Below are 25,477 nucleotides of genomic sequence, written 5' to 3'. Positions count from 1 at the left end.
ATTGGACACAATCATGGGGAGGAATATGGGTCCTTTAACTCCATTCACCCATTCTGAAGCTTCCATTGGTGAGTCTGGACCTCGGACCACGGTGAGACGCCCAGAACCCTGTGCTTCTCTTCAGAATCAGGGAAGGATGGGATTGGTCCCAAAACTGCTTTTGAGGATCCTTTCTTAGGCTTGGTGACACTAGGCTTATTTACTTGTAATGGAGTTGGCCCTTTGACTGGTGGTTTTGCGGGGCAGGCGGCAGCCATGTGTCCACTTTCCCAGCAGTAAAGGCAGAGACCCAAGTGGCACCAGTGAGCATAAGGGGTCTCCTCAGGTGCACTGGTCATTTTCCCAACCAGTTTATGGGGTTCCTGTAGCTCATCTGTAGCTTATCTGGTTCTTGAAGTTATGGGCCTCCATCATCTGAATTTCAGCTTCTCCAGCTAGTATAATCCAATTCATTAGTGTGTCTGGGTTGCTGAACATCAAAGCCCACCAGCGTAATTTGGAGTTGAATGTATCCTTGTATGTCTGGATGAGTATCTGTTCCGACCAATCAGGGATTTTACTTGCCACCCCGCAAAACTCATCCAAAAACTCCACCAAGGATTTATTGCCTTGGTGCATTTGCAAAATGTCCCTTTTTGCTTTCTCCCCCAGAAACGGGTTTTCAAAACATCCCTGCAAAGCCATCAGAAAGTGAGGGAGTGATCAAAGTTCAGGAGCATGCCGGTGGAACAACCCTACATACCAGTCAGTCACTGGCCTGTCTAACAGAGCACCCACTTTGTGAACCCTCTCTGGCTCACTAACGTAGTCACCTTCATGGTCCTGCATATAAGTGTCAGCTTGGATGGGGAAATAGGGCAAACCATCAGGGGTGCCATCAAATTGAACCTTCAGGTGCCTCCGAGGCATTGGGACCTGGACCACTACTGGTGGTGCTGGAGTGGGCAGGTTTGGTGGGGCAAGCAGCACCCCACCAGGGGCACCCCTAAGCCCGGAACCCACTGTCTGGGATGGGGGAGCTTGTGTTGTGGGTTGAGGAGCCATCGCTCCTCTAGTTTGAGTTCCAAGCTGAAACCGAGCAGGGCTAATAGGGTTGCTCTCTGCAGCCCGACTTCTAACCAATTCAGCTGCTCTAGGCCGGCCCTGCAGCTACTCCACTTCTCGACAGAGTTGACGAATCACGGCCTGGTATTCACTCTTCTCCTGGTTCCACTGGTCAGCCTCTTGCCTCGAGACACCTGTGGCTCTCGAGGGGTCTGAATTGGAGTCTGAGTAGTAATCATCAGTCAGTTCCAATTTTTTCTTTTTCCCCACACCACGCTTTTCCCATGTTCAGAGCGTGGTTCCAAAGGCTCCCTCTCAGGGTAATACAATTCCTCAGAAGTTAGTCCCGAAGAGAATCCACAGTTCTGGGTCCCCTCCATGATCTGCCTAAATGCCACTAGTGGCGGATCAGACTTGGAGGTGAACCCCAGCTCAGATCCTCGATAAATCCGGTTGTCAGTCAGACCCTGAATGCTACTGATGTGCAAACGTCCAAGTCCAATCGTGTCCTCCTCCACATCAGGGGGCTGGTGCACACACCTTGTTACTACCTCTGTAAGAGATGAGTTTGCTCCATCCCCAACGAAGGAGAGGTGAGATGCCCCTCATTCATGAAATATAATCACTGATAAGATGTTTGCAACTTCAGCTGGTGATCAAAGCATAAAGTTAGCAACATGCACAAAGCAGAACTCTCTTAATGTCAGATTCCCTATTCAGACAATAAATCACTTGATTGGTTCAAAGCTTTTATTGAAGACATGTCAGGAACATAGAAAGAGAGTTCTGGTGAAAACTGCACCAACTCTTGACAATATGAGTGGGAGATCCCCACCCCCACATGAGAAGCAGACAGTTGGCACTGTCCAGCCTGGAGTCTCTTCCCAGCCGCAGAACTCCAAGGCCACAGCTCGAAGTGATAATACTGCACCTGCAAAAGTGAAAGCGATTCCCCCCCTCCAACAGCACCATCATGACAATATTTTCTGGCCACACTGGCAACAGCTCCCAGAGTCTCAGGGAAATGTCTTCCACTGCACCTTATACCTGGTCAGCTGAGGATTGAACCTTGGACTGCCTGTATGCCAAGCGGTTGCTCTTATCACTTGACCATGGCCCACTCCTACCATGTATTCCTTACAGCCATATTTTGACAAGATGGTTCACTGAAAGCAGAAGCCACCATACACAGAGGCTACTCAACTAGGATGACCATCAACTAGGATGACCATCTACCTTGCTTCTGTACCTGTTTAACCCCTGCATGATAGACAGAAATTCATTAAGTGCAGCTTTTTTTCCTCTATAAAGAGTCAATACTAGAATTACCCACAGAAAGTCTTCTCCTGCAGCAGCTTTTAAATAAATACTAATGTTTGTCCTCAGAGAATAACAGGAGAATTATTTTGAAATCATCCGCACACCATAAAACCAAGGTGTTCTCCCAAGGACATACGGTGTAAACTATTCAATACTGACCACTTAAAGGAACCAACCTTAGAACACAATATTGAATTAAGTCATGATAGTTTAATGCAACTCAGACATCTCACAGTTTTGGGTCATACATACTGCATTTTACCAGCTTATTTACCTGCTGCTGTTTTATATGTAACATTTAAGTTTGTACAACTGGAGATTACCTTATCTTTGAAAAGGCCAGTCCTACATACCTCCATTCCTTTCAAAGAGCAAGCAGCAACTTGAAATACCAATAGGTGATTTTGACCAGGAAAAAATGAGCAGATGACAATGTTACAGATTCCTTCCTTCTACAGCTTCTCTGAGCAAACAGTACCCACCCCTCCAACTGTACCTCAATAAAAACAGACTCATTGGGAGATCATTGATAGTTCTCCTGTGTAGCATGTAATCTGGTCCTTAATGCAAATACTACAAATCTATAAATCAACTTAAAATCAAACCATAACATAGACAAAATCAAAAACCTTGAATATATGCATGGGACAAATGCAAATGCCATAGATAAGAGTTGACACAAACCAAAATTAGTCCTGAAAGATAGGCAACAGGTAGCTAATTATGTGGAATTTTCACTGTGCATTCTCAGACCATCCATAAATACATTCCTAGAAAATACATTTAGACACATACAGGAATAGACTATGTCTATTGCATTTTTAAAACACACATATAAATACTTGTATGTATACTAATACATGAATTAGAAAACAGATACAGCACAATCAAATGTTTTCAAAACTTCAGATACATTATTCTGGATTAAAATGGGCATAAAAAGTAATGTGTATGTGTGTTACAACTGTGGATTCTCCCAGTTGATCCTGCCTCTGGGCATCCCTCCTGATCTATTTAGTAAGGTCTTAATGGTGAGATTGCCTGTCCTGGTGAGATGTCTGGGATTCCCAGAAAAAAAGAGACACATTGATCTGCAATTCAAACTAAAAATGTCAAAAATGGTAGAGGAAAATGGATATAAGTACTGGTAAATCTCTTTAAAATCAATACAATATAAATTTTAGAACACTATCACAAAGTTAATACAATCTATAAAATACTGCTTGCATTACAATGAAACAGAATACCAAATGCATTTCAAGTACAAAAAATACACTAACATTATTACAAATTTCTTAATTTGAGAATCACTTTGTGAAAAGAATTCTGGATATACTGGATTCAATGGGACAACTATAGTTTATCAACAATTTCAACATTTTATTAGTATTGCATAAATTAGTATTGCATACATTTTATTTTATTAGTATTGCATAAATGACTTATTGAGGCTGTGAGTTCCCAGGCATAGATTTGCATACATGTTGACATAGGAGTACTTCAGTTGTTATAATTGTGAAATGGTAAAGACATTGTCAAAACACATTTGGTCTTCTGTTTTACACAAGTATTTTATACATCATATTCAGTTTATATTGTTCATTTATTAGCATTTATACTGCATTGCTTTTTAAAGGGATAGATTTACTTATATCAATTTTTTCCAACCTTTATTGAAGAAGGTTTTTTTTTTAAAAAAAAAAACTTTTGGAATTGCCCAGTGTCTCTCAGGTGTAGGGCAAGCAACATCAAGGAATCCCAGGATGATGTCACTACCCTTATTTTGGGACACCAGACAAGCAATATCCTATAAGATGCACACTCTAGTACATAGGCAGGGGATGATGGGAGCTGTACTCCATAACATCTGGAGGGCCGCGAGTTTGACACCTGTGCTCTAGTACAACATGAAGATTATCAGCTTGTCTCAGATTATGTGATTTGGAAATCACTGGCATACACAGTGTTACAACATATAGAATGTATAACTATGCAGGCTTACATTGCTGTACATGCATTTCCTTGAGTCTCTATTTTATTTTTCTTGATTAAACTTTGAAGTCTTAGGAAAAGGAAGCAGGCTGTATTAAGGGCCAGTATAGGGGTACAGCAATAACAATGACAGTATCCACGCACTAAAGGCCACGTAGGTCGAATCCCCACTACTGTCTTAGCCAGGTTTCAGAACACAAACTAACCAGGTTTGAGGACGACCTCCCCATTGCTTGTATGGCAGATTCTGTTTCTGGCGCTCGTTCTCCCTGTTAATCTGCGTACCGGCAGGACCTGGTTGCAAGTGGCATAGACCCCATTAACACGGTTCAGAGCTGATCCGAGGGGAGGGATGAAGGTTGAAACCCTGACGGAATTCGGGCAACCAATCAGCGCTGCGATGCGCGCGCAGCCTTTCCTTGGTTTCGTTTCCGCTTTTGCGATCGGCCAGCAGAAGGGGACGCAAACGTTAAACAGTCAAATGTGTAACTTTGAATCATTAATGGTTTACACAGGTAACGATTAACTGTTTGGACAGTTAAACAGTTAAACATTAAACTTTTACACGCTGGTGTTTGTTATCACGCCCCTAAAATGTACTTTTCCGCAGTGGGAAAAGGTCCCGCCCCATCAAGGCATGCCAGCCAATCAGGGGAGACTGGTGAAGCGAGCTCGCCTGGTAGTGGGGACTGCTTGATTACTTGAACTGGTCTCCATTGTCTAATTATTTTCACTACTATAATATATCTCCAGTTTTTTTTTAATTTTGCTTTGCTGAAGGGCAGAGGGGCATATGTAAAAATGATTTAAAAATTATACTCATTAAATTTTAAGCTTCAGTTGCCTTGATTTAACATTTCTTTCTTTCCCTTTACTTTAAAAACCTTTATTTCTAGAAAAACATACCATTTATATTGTCTTCATAATTTCATTTGAAAGTAAAAATCTGAAACCTATTAGGGTTGTCAACCCTAGATGTATCGTGTGGATTGTCCAAAATTGCAACTGACCTCCAGATTACAGAGATCAGTTCCCCTGGAGAAAATGGCTGTTTTGGAGAGTGGACTCTGGCATTATACCCCACTGAAGTTCTTCTATTCCCTAAACCCTGCATTTCCAGGATATGCATCCAAATCTCCAGAAATTTTCCAACCCAGATCTGGCAATCCAATATAGAGTTGAAACTGCAGTATTAGGTCAAGCCATGAGCTTTAAATTGGTCTTCAACTTGTAATGAATGAGTGTGCCCAATGAAGTCCCACCATGCGCACCTGTTAAGCAACACACACACACACACACTAACAAACCCAGAAACTGCAAGCTTTTAAAAAGCTTTTTCCCACATCAATATTAGTAATGGATACTTTTTTTTTGAATATTTTGTAATATTACATTAGTTGTCATATTCTATCATTCCCTGTGAGACTCTCAGCTATACAGAATCTTGGGTACGTATATCGGTTTGTTTGTTTTTTGGTATATGTATGTGTATGTATAACATCTGAAACATTAATACGGGCATGTGTTTTCTAGAGAAATAGGTGGTTGCTACCAACAAAAGCCTTACAGCCCAATCCTATGAGGAGGCCAAACTGACTTTTGGAGCTGGCGTGGTGTCACACCGGTCCACTTGCCCACCAGCATAAGTAGCACTTGTGTCAGCAGGGAGGACAACCTGGGAGGACAAACCCAGAAGAGTTTATACCCTGCTGAGCCATGCCAGCCTAAACTAGGCCACAAACATGGCCTTAACCTGGGCCCTAGCATGGCTGGAAGTAGGCTAGGGGTGTTTCTGTGGATGGAGCCAACTTTAGTTGGATTCCACCACACTTTAGAGCAGGGGTCCCCAAACTGCGGCCCGGGGGCCAAATGTGGCCACCTGAAGGCATTTATCCGGCCCGCCAGGCATGGCGGCGATGGCTCCATTCATGTGCAGTGGGGGCTCGAGGGAGAGGAGGAACCGGCCCCAACGGTTGTTGATTGCAGTTACATGATGGCACCCCTAAATCTCCATGAATTTTCTGACCCAGAGTTGGAAACCTTACATGTGGCAACGCCTGCTCCGCCCTTCCCTCTCAGCTACTTCATGTGTTGCTCTCAGACTGTTCTGCCTCACTCCCATTGGCATCAGCCAGGCTGGCGAATCGCTTGCTGGCTGCTAGGGAGGAAAGAACCCAGGAAGATACCTGATCCTGGGTTAGATGTAATGCTTCATTGGGAAAGTTCTGCTTTTTTTTTTACAGGGGAAGGTATTCCACAGCCTCCCCAACAATATTTGGGGCCCACCCTGTACTTGACGTACTTTGGTCACTGTTCTAAAAATAGACCATGACAAAAAGGCTGAAAGGTGAAATCAAACATTTTACAATCATTTGTGCATAGGAATTTGTTCATAGTTTTTTTTAGTCCGGCCCTCCAACAGTCTGAGGGACAGTGAACTGGCCCCCTGTTTAAAAAGTTTGGGGACCCCTGCTTTAGAGCCTGGAACACACCAGCACAGGCCTCAGACTTATGCAACCTGAAAGGGTGGCTTAACTCTGTTTAGCCCTATGGAGGGCTTTCAGGTGGCCAGGGATTCTCTGGTTTGTTCTGCCTTCCTGTACTGCCTGGAAGTCCTCTGGAGGTGGTGCAGTGGCACAGTGATGAATTTGTCCCCAGCTGTGAGACTTCTGGAATGGGCTGCCTATTAGTATAATATCTGACAGATTGTAAACCATTTTCACCCAATAAAGCCAGCTGTTTGGAGGTAAGAACTTAAGAACATAAGAACAAGCCAGCTGGATCAGACCAAAGTCCATCTAGTCCAGCTCTCTGCTACTCGCAGTGGCCCACCAGGTGCCTTTGGGAGCTCACATGTAGGATTAGTGGCCATCACCACCTCCTGTGGCAGCATATTCCAAACACCAATCACACGTTGCGTGAAGAAGTGTTTCCTTTTATTAGTCCTAATTCTTCCCCCTAGCATTTTCAATGAATGCCCCCTGGTTCTAGTATTGTGAGAAAGAGAGAAAAATTTCTCTCTGTCAACATTTTCTACCCCATGCATAATTTTGTAGACTTCAATCATATCCCCCCTCAGCCGCCTCCTCTCCAAACTAAAGAGTCCCAAACGCTGCAGCCTCTCCTCATAGGGAAGGTGCTCCAGTCCCTCAATCATCCTTGTTGCCCTTCTCTGCACTTTTTCTATCTCCTCAATATCCTTTTTGAGATGCGGCAACCAGAACTGGACACAGTACTCCAAGTGCGGTCGCACCACTGCTTTATAAAAGGGCATGACAATCTTTGCAGTTTTATTATCAATTCCTTTTCTAATGATCCCCAGCATAGAGTTTGCCTTTTTCACAGCTGCCATGCATTGAGTTGACATTCCCATGGAACTATCAACTAAGACGCCTAAATCCCTTTCCTGGTCTGTGACTGATAGCACTGACCCCTGTAGCGTGTATGTGAAGTTTGGATTTTTTGCCCCTATGTGCATCACTTTACATTTTGCTACATTGAACTGCATTTGCCATTTCTGAGCCCTTCCGTTCATTACACCTAATTTATCAAGGTCCGCTTGGAGCTCTTCGCAATCCTTTGTGGTTCTCACCACCCTACATAATTTGGTATCATCTGCAAACTTGGCCACCACGCTACCCACCCCTACTTCCAGGTCATTTATGAATAGGTTAAAGAGCACTGGTCCCAAAACGGATCCTTGGGGGACACCACTCCCGACATCTCTCCATTGTGAGAACTTCCCATTTACACCCACTCTTTGTTTCCTGTTTCTCAACCAGTTTTTAATCCATAGGAGGACTTCTCCTCTTATTCCTTCATTGCTGAGTTTTCTCAACAGTCTCTGGTGAGGAACTTTGTCAAAAGCCTTTTGGAAATCCAAGTAGACAATGTCCACCGGTTCACCCCTGTCCACATGCCTGTTTACACCCTCAAAGAACTCTAGTAAGTTTGTAAGACAGGATTTGCCTCTGCAAAAGCCATGCTGACTCTTTCTCAGCAGGTCTTGCTTTTCTACATGTTTTATAATTTTATCTTTAATGATAGATTCTACTAATTTACCAGGAACAGATGTCAAACTGACTGGCCTATAATTTCCCGGGTCCCCCCTAGGTCATTTCAATATTGCTATGAAAGTAACAGTAACTTTAGAGGGTAACTTTAGAGGGTAAATACTAAAGTAACTTTAGAGGGTAAATACTGATGACAACAACTTTGATTCTTACTTTAATTAGAATTATTTCCTGAAAGATTTTTTAGGAAAATCTTTAGGACTTCTAAACATTACAATTGTGATACAATTAAGCCCAACAGAAGATGGAATTCTAGCTACTATTTTGGGCAATGATCATCAGGTACTTCCTCCAGCATGGTTAGTGGTTAAGAGCAGATGGATTCTGATCGGGAGAACCGGGTTTGATTCCCCACTCCTCCACCTGAGTGGCACAGGCTTAGCTGGTGAACCAGATGTGTTTCTGCTTGCCTACATTCCTGCTGGGTGACCTTGGGCTAGTCCAGGGGTAGGGAACCTGCGGCTCTCCAGATGTTCAGGAACTACAAATTCCCATCAGCCTCTGTCAGCATGGCCAATTGGCCATGCTGGTAGGGGCTGATGGGAATTGTAGTTCCTGAACATCTGGAGAGCCGCAGGTTCCCTACCCCTGGGCTAGTCAAAGTTCTTCAGGATTCTCTCAGCCCCACCTGCTTCAGGAGAGAAAGGTGGGGTACAAATCCAAACCCATCCTCCTCCTCCACTTCTTCTAGATTCTAGAAGAATCAACTTGTTTTACAAGCAGCCAGACACAGTTTGTCTACAGCAAACATTTCTTTGAGCTCTTTCTTTATTTTGATTCTTCACTGGTTATTACCAGCAGCAGAAATTACCTGTGTCCTTCCGTTCATTACACCTATCTGAAGTGAGTGTCCCAAAGGGATGATTTTAATACTACAACTCAGGGACGTAGGTATAGATGTTTTATGGGGGGAGTTCGGGGGTGGGGCTACCCCCACCCCTAGGGCATGGCCATGCCTCCCCAAGCCCCGCCCCCAGCCTAGCACTTATAAAAGCAGCTCTCCGAGGTTGGGGATGGCAGCTATGGACCCTCAAAGGTGTAGCCCCCATCTCCTATTAGCTCCCATTGGAAACAATGGGGGATGGGGCACCCCCTTTGAAAGTCCATAGCTTTGGACTCCCTGGACCAAACTTCACAAAGCCTGGATGGTATCAATAAGGGACTCTCCTGATAGTACATCCCATGTTTGGTGAAGTTTGGTTCAGGGGGTCCAAAGTTATGGACCCTCAAAGGTGTAGCCCCCATCTTCTATTAGCTCCCATTGGAAACAATGGAGGATGGGGCACCCCCTTTGGGAGTCCATAGCTTTGGAACCCCTGAACTAAACCTCACCAAACCCGGGTAGTATCATCAGGAGAGTCCCCCAAACAATCCCTGAAAGTTTGGTGCTGCTAGCCCAGGGGTAGGGAACCTTTAACACTCAAAGAGCCATTTGGAACCGTTTTCCATGGGAAAAGAAAACACTTGGAGCCGCAAATAATTTTTGACATTTAAAATAAAGATAACACTGTGTATATTGGGGTTTTTTTACCTTTTACTCCGTTCATTCTGAGAAGCACATGGATGCGTCCGCCCTGCTGGCTGCAGGGCGGGCAAGGATGGGGCCGGCGGCTTGGCTCGTGGAGCAGCAATGCAAGGGCAGAAGAGCCGCATGCGGCTCTCGAGCTGTAGGTTCCCTACCCCTGTGCTAGCCCAAACAATGCGCCCCCTGCAGGCCAAAAACCGAAAAAGCACTAAAATGTTTTTAAAACCCACAAACGGAGGGGCGGAGCTTTGGACATGAAGGGGGGAGGTTCAAACCCGAGAACCCCCTCTTACCTACGTCCATGCTACAACTACTGTAGTAAAAACACAAATAAATGCCTTCTGCACAGAGCTTTTACTCCATCTTCCTCTTCAGCAGGAACATTTTTTTTGCTTCCACATGATGTCATGCACATTTTGAACATGATGTGTCTGGCTGCTGAAGCTGTCTTCTTTAAATCAGACCAATCCCTCTCCCCTTACTCAATAACACCTCAAGCCTACCCACTTTGCTGTGGCTCAAAGCAGAAACAGTGAGGTGGCTGAAGGTAAGCACCTTTGTGGAGGTTAAACTCATAACCAATCCAGAGAATGAGGTGGAGCTAGACTCTAAACTCTACTTGCTTTGTACCCCCTTTCAACCCTTTAAGGTTTTACAGAAACATAACAGATACAGCCAGGTTCAGCTGTGAACTCCAAACAACCTATTCATGGGAGGGTATAAATGAGTATTTGCCAAGTGGTAGGAAGTCACCATGTCAGTATTTCTGTGCTGTCATGACAGAGGAGAAGGACACGAGGTGGTGACAACCGTGAGCAGCATGGGTATGGGAGGTGCGGATTCTGTCCCCATGTGCTTGCACCTTGTTCTCGCTTGCTTCCTCAGTGGCAGTTACATTTTCTGCCTCCACGTGGAAACAGCCACAGAAACATACAAATTATAGCTTTGCTATTTCCTGTTACTGTTAGACAAAGGAAATCTCAGAAAAGCAAAGTCAAAATCCAACAAAGAACTGAAGAAGCTAAACCACATGTTGAATTTGGCCTAGTTGGTTTACAGAAATGGAAGAAAGCAGCTACTCTTTCATATTCATTTCTTTCATGTAAAGAGTTTATTTGTTGTTTTTCATCTGAAAACCTTCTCAAAGCAAGTTACCAAAAAAAAGGCTGTGTGTGTATGGGGGGGAGGGGAGCATTTGAGCCCATACCAACATTCCCCTTTTTCATGGTGCTATGGAATACTTGAGTCATTATTTGTCTTTTATATTTTGTTTACAGCAAGCTATGCATTTTTGCTTCCAAAATCATAAAGAGTTCTAAAAAAAAAGATGTCTGGTGACAAATCACCAAATAAAATGATTAAAAATTAGCATTAAAATAATTTTAAAGCACTCCAACTAAGTTCAAGGAAAAAAACACTACTGTTTCAATATTATTCAATATTATTAGCTTGAACATTTATATGTATAAAGGTTTACTTGCTTTTTTCTTCAATGAAAGAAGATTCGTGAGGTGGCTGGGTAAATCTCCCTGGATATCAGATGGGATTCTCTGTCGAGTGAGTCCTGAGTCCTGTGCAACACAGTACAGTTTTGCAGGGCCTGTAAGATGAAGCTGTTCTGTCAGGCAACAATGGTACCCATCCAGCAGGCCTCCCTCTCTCCCACCCCCTTCCCCCTTCCCACCTTCTCTGTTGCAGATACTGTAAAGAGATACTGTGCACCCACAAAGCACTTCATGCATGCATGGAGGGGCAAATCCATTCATTCATTCATTTAATTTTTATCCCACCCTTTCCTGACTAAGTGAAATCTGATCCCAGTTTCAGAAAATTCAAGCACAAAACAAGCATTTTCAAGGAGGTTTTTAGGCACAATAGGATTATTGAATTTAGTGTGGAACAAAAACCAAACCATTCTCCAATATATTGGGGGCAAACTCTGACGCAGTTCAGAAGTAGTTGGCTGAATTCTGAAACAAGCCAGAGAGTTTGCCCATCACCAGTAATCATATGCTGTAGGGATGAACTGCTGACCCAGCAGCACCGTAAGTAGAGCGCTGGAACACCGGCGCTCCTACGGCCTTCTGGTCGCACCGCTCCCCCACCCCTCATCCCCCGATGAGTCACGGGTCATGAACTACCTGGCTCACAACCACCGGGTGTCCCGGACAAAGGGACAATGGTCTTGCCCCCAGGTGAGGATTAGGCCCAGACGCTGATGCTCCTCTCCGCACGTAGCAGCCAGGTGAGATCATGCATCACATGATGATCTCTCAGTCTCCCGCTCTCCCGGAATCCCCCCCGTTCCGCCCCTCTATACGCCCCCGCTAGAATCATAATAAAAGGTGCCAAGAACCAGCACGTGGGAGAGTCGCTAGGAACACGGACACCCGCGCTCCCGCTGCTGGCACTCTCCACCAGATGTTATCACCGCGTCTCGTCTCATTCTTGCGCTGACCTCGTGGGCACGACTACAAGCTGGTGCCGAAACCCGGGAATCCTCGAACCTCCACCCTGCTTACCGTCGCCTGGGAAAGGGCCGCGGTACCGACGTCCGCTGGATCGGCGCATCCAGGGACCCACCTGTCGGTATCGCCCGTCTGCTGGATCGGCGCATCCAGGGACCCGAGTTCTAGGACACTCTCTCGTCCGACGAAACACCGGTAAGTATGGGAGCTTGCAAAAGCAGGGCTTATGACAAGCATGTTAACGAACTAAAAGCGTTAGCGAAATGCGGCAGGGTCTCCATAAAGAGAGGGGAGCTGCGCAAATTGGTTGAGGAGATTGAAGCTCAATGTCCATGGTACCCGGAGGGGGGGACATTGAATCTTAAGGATTGGGAAAACATCGGCGCACTCTTCGCGACAGAGCCTCGGGCGCCGATGTCACTGCTACTGGCGATCGGAGACAGTGTTATGTCGCCATCAGCCTGCAGGTCTATGGCTCCCTTTGCTGTAGATCGCCTCCTTTCGACCCTTCAGCTTCAGTTTCACCCCCGAATTTTCTCTATCCTCTAAATTGGACGCCTGTCCTCCTTCTGCCCTTGCGCCTCCCCACCTCCTTCAAATTCTCCCGCGGCTCGCCGCCTCCCTCTACTGCTCCGCCTTCTTTTTCTGAAGCCACAGCACCTCCGTCAGCGCCCACGTAATGGCGCTGGTTTCAAAACCCTCGCAGAACGATAGCCCGCGACCTCGCGAAAAGGAAAACCCTGACGGAAGACGATGCCGATATCCTCGCCCTATGCCCCCTTCACTTCCAACGGATACCAAGGGGGAGGGTGGCGTTATTCGGCGGGTTGTCGAGTACCGCCCTTTAGGTTATAACATCCTCACCGAGCTCCGCAAAGCGATGCGAGACGTAGGAATCACCAGCCCCTATGTGAGAGGCATGCTAGAAGCAGTCGCAAGGAATCACCTAATGGTTCCGGATGACTGGAAGACCACTTTTCGCATGCTTTTGAGCCCTGCACAATATGTGATCTGGGAAAGCGAGTTCCGCCAGCAATGTTTCGCTAGGGGAGCCGCCTCGGGCGGCGCCTACACCGCCACGCAGCTTTACGGCTTTGATGCCTTCGCCAACCCCAACGATCAGATGGTCCTGCCAGAGGCCACCCTTACGGTCGCCTTTGAGTGCGCCTACAAGGCTTTCATCAAGGTTCCCAACGCCGGCCAGCCAACCCAAAGCTTCTCCGCCATCCGGCAAAAACCCCAAGAGCCCTACGCTGAATTTGTGAACAGGCTCCAGGAGGCTCTCAAGAGGCAGGTAGATAGTGAGGAGGCCCAAAACGAGCTCCTCATGCGCCTCGCCAAGGAGAACGCCTCCACTGAGTGCCGCAGAGCAATCACAGGCCTAGGCAAAGATCCTGAACTGGCCGATATGCTTAAGGCTTGCCAGGACATCGGATCCTCCGCCCACCAAGCTAGTCTCCTCGCCGCAGCACTCTCCACCGCCAGGGGACAGCCCCAGGATGATTGCTTCAATTGCGGCAGATCAGGACACTTCCGGAGGGAGTGTAGGCAGCCCGGCGGGGGGGCCTACAATCCCGATGGAGGAGGATCCCCCCCAGGAGACAAAGACCCCCGAGGCCGCCAAAAACCCGATGCCCCCAGTGCCAGAAAGGCTTCCACTGGAAAAGCGATTGCCCGTCGGGAAACTCGCGCCCGGGCATCTCCCCAGCCCAGGACCAAGGGGGAGAGTACTAGAGCAGCCCCGAACACCAAGACCCACACCCAAACCACCCCCCTCTCGTGGCATCTCGCTCACATGCACCCAGCCCATCTCCTTTAAGTTCCCCCACGAGGTCCTCGTCGCCCCAACCCAGTATAGCGACCCCATCCCAATGGGGACCATTGGGCTGGTGCTGCCAAAGGCCTCCGCAGCTGAGCAGGGGTTGTTCATCATCCACGGAGTCATCGACTCCACGCACCAGGGACCCATCCACCTCCAAGTCTGGACAAACATCCCGCAGGAGCTACCCAGCGGAACCAGCTGCGCACAGCTGATCCTCCTGCCCCATGCGCTGCCCGCCACCAATGCAATAAAGGCCACGAGCCCCGGCAGCCATCAGGGCGCAGCTAACACCACCATCGCAGCGGTGGAAACACCCATCGGAAGCTCCCGCCCGTACCTGGAGCTCACCATAGAGGGGTGTCTGTTCAAGGGCCTGGTGGACACCGGCGCTGATGTGACTGTCATCAGGGCAGCCGAGTGGCCTGACCAATGGCCAACCGAGACCTGTCCGCACATCTGGGGGGTGGGGGGAAAACAAACCGCGAGACGGAGCATCCGCCCGCTCACGGTCCACAGCCCAGGGCTTGAGCGGCCGCTCACTGCCCGCCCCATCGTTCTGGACATTCATGTCAACCTCTGGGGAAGGGACCTCATGAGTCAGGTCAAAACGACCTTAGTCTGGGATGGATAAACCCATCACATAGGGCATTGACCCTGATTGTGCCTTCTGAAATTCACATTCGAATTCCCGCAAAGAAACTGTTTTTCCCTCCCGTTTCTCTCCCTTCTATTCTTCGACCAGCAAAGGCAGGAGGGCCAATTGGCTGACTGGCCCTCCCTGGATTAAAATCTGGGCCCATCCTGGTACCGCAGCACTGCCAGGACAGGCCCCAACTCAAGGGGTTGCTGCAAACACAGATCCACTCATGATTTGGGTGGGTGGTGTTTGCCAAAGCGCAGGGAAGCTGTATGAATTCAGCGTGCAGGCCCATGCGCTTGGCCAAAGCCGCCCCTTAAGGAGCGGTCTCGGCAAGCAGCATCTCCCTGAGACAATTCGGTCACAAATTTAGCACCACTCCAGCCTTCCTGCGTTAACCACCAAGATCACGGTAAGTACATTCCCCTCGCAAAGAAAAACCCCCCTTGTCTTTGTGTGTGGAAATCCACCCCTATTGCCTAATTGCCTTACCTCCCTGATGTATTCGTCACCCCCAAAAGCGCTCCCAAAATCCCCTTTGTGTTGCAAATTAGCATGCATACCCACAATTCCCCCAGGATCCGCTCGCCCCCTCCTCCCTTGAGGCTCGGACCCTCGACTTGGCACACCCTGATGACGCTCTGAAGCCAGCTCCCATCGGGATCGCCTACCCTCTGCCCTCCCTGTCAAACAACTTAAAGAAAGAGGAGTAGGCGCCCCCCCCCCAACAGAGCGCATTAAAAGCAACCCCTACGCAGGCTGCAGGATAAGCCTTCGTATATAGTCTTCTTATATCAAACACTAAAATCCAACAAAACTTGATCCTGACCTCCCGCCATCGGCTCTCCAAGCCTGGCAGGACCCGGCCCCCTCCTATAACCTGGGGAAGGGGATGTGTTTCAGTCCTTCTTCCTACAGATCTCCTGTGGATCCCGACTCGCCATGACAGGCCAGCCCATGGAATGGCGCCAGGAGGAAACCAACCCCATCCCAGAGATGGAACGAATCTCTCTGGAGGATCCCGCCCAGCGGCCTCAACGGAAACGCCGCCACTGACGCCCAGACGGTCCAAAGACCCGGATGACCTGGGGGAATGTCAAGGTGACCGCCAGCCAAGCTCAAGAGCTGCTGCGCCAGCAAGGCCACCCCGAGACGCCTGAGAATCTCTGTGCCGCCCTCTTTGCAATCATCACTGCCAACTCGGCGGCCACCATCCTTTGCCTGCTCTGCTGCCTCCTGCCAGTGGCAGTCGGCCACCCCCTGACGAGCTTTGACCAAACCAACATCTGGGAGCAATTTGCTGCCGCTGCCAACGTTTCGTCCTTCTGCCTGGGCCAGTACCTAGGAGTCGGGAGCCTGCTAAGCTCCTGCCTGCTCCCCGTTTGCAAAGCCCCTGGAGACTTCCTAGCGAGTCTGGCTTAAGCCCCTTTATGAATGCTTCGTCCATCAAGTACTCTATGAGCTGACTGGGGACCCGTCGTCCAAACCCTCCGGCTGGCGCTCTCTCCCTTGTCACCAAGACTGTCGCTAATCACAAGTCCAACACCTGCGCCCGCATTGCCGGCGCGACAAGACAAGAAACCGACCCGGGCCCATTCACCGGCTCGGCCAACTGGAACTGCATGCACACGGAGGACATTCCCCGTGTGCGGAAATATCTTGCTCCCCAAGGGTTGATTCTGGACTTTGCGGGGAGAGAACTTTCAACTACATCCCTGCTCGGCTTTCTGCCGGGACTCTCTGTTGCCTTAGCTGCCTCACCATCGTCCTGCCTCAGGCTCCACCCCGGGAGCCCGGGCGCCGCCGCCGCCGCTCCACTCTGCCCCTCGACCCTTCTTGCCGGAGCGAGCGCGGTTTGCCCTCTCCGGCGGAGTTCGCTCTCCCTCGCGACCTCCCTAGTGGGAGTCCCCGGACTCACTTCTTACAACGCCAAGACCATTGGCCGGCTGGCTCTGTGCCCTTCGAAGTCCATCAACTCCACATCCATTGCACTAGATGCCCTGGCCTTCGAGCAGCAGGAACTTCGTCAAGCGACTTTAGATAATCGTGCCGCTATTGATTATTTGTTGTTATTACATCACCAAGGTTGTGAGAATGTACATAATATGTGTTGTTTTAATCTTTCTGATAATTCCCATTTGATTCATATGAAGGTGCGTGAACTGCAAGATGTTGTATCTAGCCTGAAGTATGACGTTTTGCCCCACTGGTGGTCAGCCCTCTGGAGCTGGCTACCGGGGGGATGGTTGAGTGCTATTGTACAGCTCTGCATTGGCTTGATTATGTGCCTCATCGTCGGATCTTGTTTCGTTCAATGTGTATCTAATATTGCCTGTAACATGTGTAAGAAACCCCTCGACTTTCCCTTGCATCGCAACCAAGTTCTCATGTTACACAAGCAGCTCGGCCAGCTTGGCCAAACGGCGGAGGAGGCGAGCGTCCCCTTAAATCGCCCCCTAACAATTCGGCCTCCCTTCTAAATGTAAAAAAGGAGGAGATGTAGGGATGAACTGCTGACCCAGCAGCACCGTAAGTAGAGCGCTGGAACACCGGCGCTCCTACGGCCTTCTGGTCGCACCGCTCCCCCACCCCTCATCCCCCGATGAGTCACGGGTCATGAACTACCTGGCTCACAACCACCGGGTGTCCCGGACAAAGGGACAATGGTCTTGCCCCCAGGTGAGGATTAGGCCCAGACGCTGATGCTCCTCTCCGCACGTAGCAGCCAGGTGAGATCATGCATCACATGATGATCTCTCAGTCTCCCGCTCTCCCGGAATCCCCCCCGTTCCGCCCCTCTATACGCCCCCGCTAGAATCATAATAAAAGGTGCCAAGAACCAGCACGCGGGAGAGTCGCTAGGAACACGGACACCCGCGCTCCCGCTGCTGGCACTCTCCACCAGATGTTATCACCGCGTCTCGTCTCGTTCTTGCGCTGACCTCGCGGGCACGACTACAAGATGCCCCTATTATTTATGCAGAAATAAACATATTTAAACAAATGTTTAATGTTTACAGCAGTTCTGTTCATTCTCAAAGTAAGTTTGTGCATTTTAGATCTGTGAATGCTAAAAATATTTAGACATGTCAGCTAATGCCAATAATGAATGTGCTATTCATGAGTTCAGGATGCCACTGTTGTTTCCAATATTCTGATATGATATTCCTTTGCAATGAACAATCTACTTCATTTCTTAATTGCATAGATAGTTGTAAGAGGGAAATAATAATAATTATAGCATACATATAGCCTACATGGTATGATTAGAGTTGGTAATTGAAAGCAAAAGTTATTTAGCATTACCAAAACTGTACAAAGGAAAATGCTGTGAACTAAAATGTTATTTTAATCTCATGTATATATGAACAAATCAGACTAATTTTTATCAACTCCATTTTGTTATCCATTTGAGGGTTATTTTTTCTAAGCAGTTGCTGAATTGTATTGTCGAAGGCTTTCACGGCCATATTCACTGGGGTGTTGTGGGGTTTCCAGGCTGTATGGCCATGTTCTAGTAGCATTTTCTCCTGATGCTTCACCTGCATCTGTGGCTGGCATCTTCCTCTTCCTCTGAAGATGCCAGCCACAGATGTAGGCAAAACATCAGAAGAAAATGCTACTAGAACACGGCCATACAGCCCAGAAACCACACAACACCCCACTTGCTGAATTCATATTACCAAACAGATTCTTTTTTTTCCTTGGTGTTTCATACTACTAACGTCTTTCATACTACTAACCATTGCTACAAAGCTTAGAGCAGATGTTTATGAGAAGACATTTTAGTTATCTATTAGCTTGGAGATCTTGACTTTTCAATTGCAGAAGCTGTTGTGGAAAGGAATCCAACAATAAAATGTGCTCAGTGCAGCCAATCTGTATTTATTTCCATTTTATTCTGGTATAAATTTAATGGAAGGATTAAAACGGAGCTGGAAAGAAACAGATGAAAGCATTCCTCAGTCTGCAGTGCTCTTCATTGCATTCAAGAGCTGAGATACAAACAAGTGAGAATAGATTGCTCTATTCGCATGTGGACTTGAAGCTCTCCATTCCAGTGGCAGACTGCTGCCTCTCCTGTAAAAATCCTGTGAATGTCAGAGATCCCACTGGAGTTACATTATCAAGCAGCTGGACTTGTATTTATTTATTTTTTAAAAAAATTACATCCTGCCCATCACCAAACTGGGCAGACTGGCTTAAAAATTCAAAACAGAGAATCATAAAATTGGAATTGCAGACTTGAAAGTGGGAATACACAATTATCTATGGAGAGAAAAACTGGAGCAGAAGAATGGTATTAGCTGAAAAGACATTCACGTGATCAGAAGAGGGCTTTTTGAAATCTGGGCAAAAACACAAAAAAGGTTAACAGGGCAATTCAGACAGTAGAGGCAGCTGGCGATGGTGCCGCTGCTGCACCTCCCTGCTGTCTCCAGAGGGCTTTCCAAAAGCATGGGGAGGGGAAAAGCAGCACTAAACCCCTCCCTGATGCCAGAAAGCCCTCCATTGGGGCCAACTGGCTGCAAACCCAGGGTGGAAGCCAACTAATGTCAGTTCTGTTCTCAGGAATGCCCTTGCCTGCTCTCCCATCTTTTCTGGTTGCCAGTGCAGCTCTGCTGCAACTAGGACTACCGCCTACCCATGCATCTCCCCCCTCCACTGGAGCATTTGTCCCTTGCACTGGTGGAGGGAGCAAAAATATTGGCACAAGGCTGTGCTACCTCCTAAGGTGAGTCTTTCTCCTCCTCAGATGGGACTGTAAGCAGTTTCATCACTAATGTCTCCAACTGAAGCTTATTATGACAGACACATAAAGAATGATCACAATAAAATACAAAGATTAAATCTTAGAAACTAGTGTGTGCGCATGGAATGTGGAAGGGTGTCTGAGAAAGATTTCAAGTGGTTGGGGGCAAAAAGCATTAATACTCTGTACGGTTCCTTATCCCTCCCAGGGACTTGACAAAGTAGAATCATGAGGATATACCTTACTTAGCCTTTCTTGGCACACAGCTTTTCCAATCCACACACACAATCCTGATTTTAACAGGCCAAGCAAATGAGTAACAAAAGGAAATTGCTTTTCAACTGGTGACTGTGAGAATCAGCTATGAGAATCTGAATATTCAAGTGAGCAGGAACACCTGGGCACAGGTCTGTTACACCTCCACCCCCAGCAAAACATTTTCCAAACTAGGCACAAACTACTATACTCACTCAGTACCTGGAGGCTGGGACTTGCTGCCGTTGCTGGGAGCCAGTCAGTCAGAGAGGTTTGGGAGGTGCGTGGGCATGTGGCAGGGAGGTGCTGCTTGGCCCGCACCACCTTTCTTGCACCTACAACTTTCTCTCCACCGGCCTCTTCCTCTGGCCACCAGCCAGAGCAAGCCAGAGCCCAGAACAAGTGGTGAACCGGGCTGGAATCCTGCAGGCTCGCTGGGCACCCCTTGGCCCGGCCCTACAACAGGGAGGGAAGGCGGCAGCCACCTGCCTGCCTGCCTGCTCTTCAGCCTCTTCCTGCTCTTCAGCCTCTTCCTGCCGGGCACCCCTTGGCCTGGTCTGGCAACAGAAAGTCAATGCTGAAGACCAGGCAGGCAGGGAGGCAGCTGGTGACCACTGATGGAGTTTGAGCGAGGGGGAGGGGGCTTCTGTGGGCCTGCCTGGTGCCCCTCTGCCGCCTCCCTGCCTGTCTGGTCTTTGGCATTGACTTTCTGTTGCTGGGCAAAGGAGGGGGGCTTCCGTGAGCCTGCCTGGTGCCCCTTGGCCCAGCCCAGCCCTGTAACAGGAAGAGGCTGAAGACCAGGTAGGGAGGGGCCAGAAGGCGCCAGGCAGCCCCACAGAACCCCCCCCCCCACTCAAACTATCAGTGGTGGCCAGCCGCCTTCCAGCCTGCCTGGTCTTCAGTGACTTCCTGTTGCTGGGCTTGGGGGTGCCCGGCAGGCCTGTGGAAGCCCATGGAAGCCTTTGGTCTGTGGGGGGCAATTTGCACCTCCCCACGTGACCAAAAGGCATGCGCCCGGGGACATGGGTGATCCGTCCAGACCTCAAACAAGTGTTTAGCCCCCTCCAACCAATGCCTACAGGTACCTCCCATCCCACTACATCCTGGACTTTATTGGGGTCCATCTTTAACCCCTCGTGGGGTACACAAGGAAATCTAATTGGTTGGTTCACCATTAGTCTTTTTAACACTTCTTGTACCAGTTTCATGTGATCTTCCATCGTTTTGGTATATATCAGCATATCACCCAAATACACCACCACCTATTTGAATAACAGGTCATGCATTATTTTATTAGCCAGATTCATGAATACCCCCGGAGCTCCACTCAGGCCGAACTGCAACTGGCAGTGCACAGGTTGCATCTGCATCTGCCACAAGGATCTCGTAAAGAGCCTGCACCACTTCCTGTGGCTGTTCTGCCCCCACCATCTGGATCGGGCTGCCCAAGTGTCAAATTCACAACTTATCATACCTTGAGAGAGAATGGGTATAATGGGTATAAAATATTTTACAGATGGTCTATGACACCAAATGATATTATGAAGATGAATAAAAATTCCAAAAGAACATGTTGAAAATGTCAGGAAGAGGTAGGATCATTTTACCACATGTGGTGGACTTGTAAAAAAGTTTAATAACTGTGGAAATAAACAAAAATAGAAATACAGAAAATATTGAAAATTAAACTTCAAATAGATGCAAAGACTGTGCTACTAGGCATCTTTATGAAGAATCTTCCAGTAAAATCTGTATAATTATTTTCATACCTGCTCACTGCAGCCAGAGTTATAATTGCAGCCAGTTAGAAAGTAAAAAGAACTGCCCTGACTGAGAAAACTGGGAAGAAAACATAAGAGTATGTCATAATGGCTAAGTTAACTAACCTTGTAGAAAGATGGCCAAAAAAGGAGTTTAATGAGAAGTGGGAATTATGTTTTTTATATTGTGCTGAATCATCCATATAATGTTTATATTTAATGAAATTTCTTACACTGTTTTGATCAGGAATATAACTGATTAATCATAAAGCAAGACATGAAGCTGCATTTAATAGCTAATGGAACAATCATATAAATTTATCGAAATGCTGAATATTGGGTAAGAACAGAAAGAAAAATTGTTAAAGATTTATTATTAAAACATAACATTGATAAGAAGATTTATTGAACTATGGTTAAAAGTTATAAAATCATAATGATAAGATATACAAGGTAATAGAATATGTTGTAGTAGTAGTAATTAAAACAAAAGCTGACATGTATTTACATAATAGAACTAGTGGCCCCAGCCACGTGTTGCTGTGGCAGTTGTCCTTGTCCAACAGTCCGCAACCCACACAGATGTCCATGCAGATCCAATGATTCCCAGCATAGCCTTTTGGGGTGGTCAAATGGAATCCCTCTTTCCCTTTTCAATGCACATCGTTATATGGTGCTGTCTTGTTTTTTTAGTATAAGGTAACCCTTCCCATTCCACAGCAGAAATGCCAGAGTGCGAATCCTGCTGTCCATGAGGCTGGTTGACACGCACAGTCCTGGCTTGGGTAAGGCAGAACTGGAGCAAGCAGGGTATCCCAGTCAGGCAGCAGAGGCAGGGTGGTAAGGCACTCAGATCGAGGCCAGCTCCCTGGGTTCTTAAAGGGCCATGTGCAAAAGAAGCGGAGCCAGTAGTGTTGGTTTGCCCCCACCCCGTGGATTTTTTTAGAAGAAAAAGGCAAACTCCAGCAAACTCTGCTGGCAGGTAATCTCCCAAACTACTGGACCGATTGCTTTGAAATTTTCACACAACGTCGCATTCGCGTGCAGCCAAGTTTCCATACTGTTTCTACACCTCCTGGGTGTACATGTCACAACTGCGCCAGTTATTGTGTACATGCCACATCTGTGACTGTTGGAACCACAGTTCTGTTCCGCAACAGCGCCATTTGCTGGCCGTCAAAGCAACACCCTCTGATACAAGGGAAACAACCATGCCTTCCTTGAAAACCGCTGCCTCTGAAGTGAAAAAGATGGGGCCGCCATCTGGACATGGCCCACCCACCCTAGCGGAGGAAAGGGAAGGTGAGGGAGGGTCTGGGGGGTTGCTGGACCAAACACTCTGAAATTTAAACACAACGTAGCTCATGCCTCCCAGCTTGTGTTATAAGCTAGGTAATTTGCCTGCAAGGGAAGGGAGTGAAAGAGACATGGCCCTACAACTTCCTAGACCTTTGGGTGAGGCTCAAATTGTAATGAAAAGCCAACAACCAGCTAAAGAACTGGCAACTGTGATATCAAACAAAATAATAATAATTGATAGACTATACCTTCCCTGGAGATCTGGTGGCAGGGGGTTACTGCAAATAAATCAAACAGTGGAGGAGGAGAAACATGTGCTGGCCGATTATGTGAATGGAAGTCAAGAACAGGGATTGATTGCAGTGAAGAACAGGCATTTACTGAAAGCCCAGAGAACCAAACAGGAGTACAGAAAAAATGTGATTAAAATGAGGACTGAAAGCTGGCACAACAAAGCATTGCATGGCCAATTTCTGGAGAAGATCAAGGACAAGGAAGACATTGAAAAGTCCTGGTTGTGGTTAGCAACCGAATCACTGATTTTAGCCGCTCAAGAGCAGGTGATTAGGAATCTCTCAGGGAAAACCTGTGGATAGATTAATTGTACCTTTATCTCCTGGTTGAGGCCCGGTGGCGTAGAGCAATCACCTTAGCTAGGTGTAATGCCTTGCCTTCTTCCTTTAGCCTTGGACGCCACCTTGGAATTCCACATAAAGAAAGGAAATGCCCGTGTGGGATGGGTTCTGTGGAAACAGTATCTCATATGCTGTTGAACTGTCCTTTTTATGAGATAGATAGGAAGAAGCACATAATCCCCTTCCTGCATGGAAGTGAAGGCATTACAGATAAACAGAAGGTTATATATCTTTTAAACAGACACAACTACGAGCTGTTGGAAGCGGTGGCTAAATTTTTTAATGGTGTTATTTTAACTTGTCAGAAGTTGTAAAGGCTGTTATTATCTTGCAATGTTAATGTTAAACTATTTATATGCCATTAAAGGTATTCGAAATTGAAATCGACAAATAGGATCAAGGTCAGAACTGAAAAATCCTGAGATGATATAATGTGCAGATTGTGCAAGGAAGCCAATAAAACTGTAGATCATGTACTCAGCTTCAACAAAAAGATCGCCCAGACTGAGTATGAACAGAGGCACAACTCAGTGGCCAAGAGGATCCACTGGAATTTATGCAAGAATTATAACATTAGGACAGCTAACAATTGGTGGGGACATTGTCCAGGGAAAGACACAGAAAATTAGAAGGTTTTGTGGTCATGTAAGCTCTGCTGTTTTGAGGAAGAGTGTTTAAAGAACTGAAACAAACTGTAATGAAAACTAGTAAGTCTTCAGGTCTGGATCGCACACAGCTGAAGAAATCCATATGCAAAACTTTTGATCTTCTAACCAAGGCAGCTTCCATATGTTTTATTTCCTCACATGGAATGCAAGTTTGCACTTCTCTTTTGGAGCTTCTATGCAATGTTCTGCTCATTCTGAGCATGCCTTGGGGGGCTCCCAGGGCTTTCTTCCTTTAAAGCAGATCAAAGGTTCTGACTCAAAGGAGAAAATGAAATGTGACAGCAGACAGACATAGAGTTCATGTGGACACTGCTTACAGCAGTCTGGATAAGGGGTGGTAAGTAGGGCTGACAGCCTCCAGGTGGTGGCTGAAGATCTCCCACAGTTACTACTGATCTCCAAGTGACAGAGATCAGTTCACCTGGAGAAAATGGCTGCTTTGGAAGGTGGACTCTATGGCATTATACCACATTGGAGTCCCTTCCCTCCTTAAACTCTCCTCTCCTTAGGCGCCACCCCCCAAAAAACTCCAGGTAATTCCCAACCTGGAGCTGGCAACCCTAACAATATCTTCTGCATTCCCTGTTCAATTTTTAGCTGAGTCGTAGTGCAGATTTAATTGGGCAGGAGGAAAGGGGGGCTTGGTCAGCTGTAAGAGAAACTTGCTTAGCTGACATGACAAAGGAGCAGGTAAAGGGTGTGTGGGGGTCATAGAGGTTGAGGCTACAGAGAATAGTGAAAGGACAGTACACACAGACATCATTCCTGCTTGATGCCACTTTGATCACTGCTAGTTCTAGAGCAGAGGAACCTTTCCCATGTGAGGAGGTAGCCCAGGATATGTAATGTCACTAAAATCAGCCTCAGTACCAGAGGACTGGAAAGCAGAGGCATATCGGGGTGAAATGGTGCCCAGGGACAACACCTGCTCTGGGCACCCCGTCCTCCTGTGCCCCCATGCCCTCCCACACTTGGTGGCGGCAGTGGCTTGGATGGGTACCGCAGCAGCAGGGCAGCTCCTGGGCTGGCCTGTGCCATTACACCTGACCGAGCCACCCCCACCTCTCTGCAGGCTGCCTCCTGCCCTCCCCAGGCCCTGGGGAGGGCAGAAGTCAATCTGCAGGGAGGCAGGGGGGCAGGGTGTTGTGATGGGTGGCCCAGGAGCCAGCCTACCACCGTGGTGCCCATCCGAGCCGCCCCTGCCCCCAGCCCTCAAGGGAAGGAGG

At 47.5% G+C, this 25,477-nt stretch overlaps 1 protein-coding gene across 8 annotated transcripts in view; it reads right to left on the bottom strand.

Moving 5' to 3' along the window:
- Positions 1-25,477, bottom strand: part of HSD17B12 (hydroxysteroid 17-beta dehydrogenase 12) — a 267,862-nt gene that overhangs the window by 170,226 nt on the left and 72,159 nt on the right. For 3 of the 8 annotated variants that reach the window (XM_048483651.1, XM_048483650.1, XM_048483652.1), the window contains exon 4: positions 11,432-11,554. The exons of 4 other annotated variants lie outside the window; for them this stretch is intronic. The gene's annotated coding sequence lies outside the window, so the exon portion shown is untranslated. The remainder of the gene's footprint in view (positions 1-11,431; positions 11,555-25,477) is intronic. One more of the 8 variants, XM_048483653.1, reaches the window with a different exon arrangement.

Source organism: Sphaerodactylus townsendi, linkage group LG02 (genome assembly GCF_021028975.2).
Source record: "Sphaerodactylus townsendi isolate TG3544 linkage group LG02, MPM_Stown_v2.3, whole genome shotgun sequence".
NCBI classification, from domain to species: domain Eukaryota; kingdom Metazoa; phylum Chordata; class Lepidosauria; order Squamata; family Sphaerodactylidae; genus Sphaerodactylus; species Sphaerodactylus townsendi.
The sequence above is the reverse complement of the archived record's forward strand: the minus strand, read 5'-3'. Positions and strand labels throughout refer to the sequence as shown.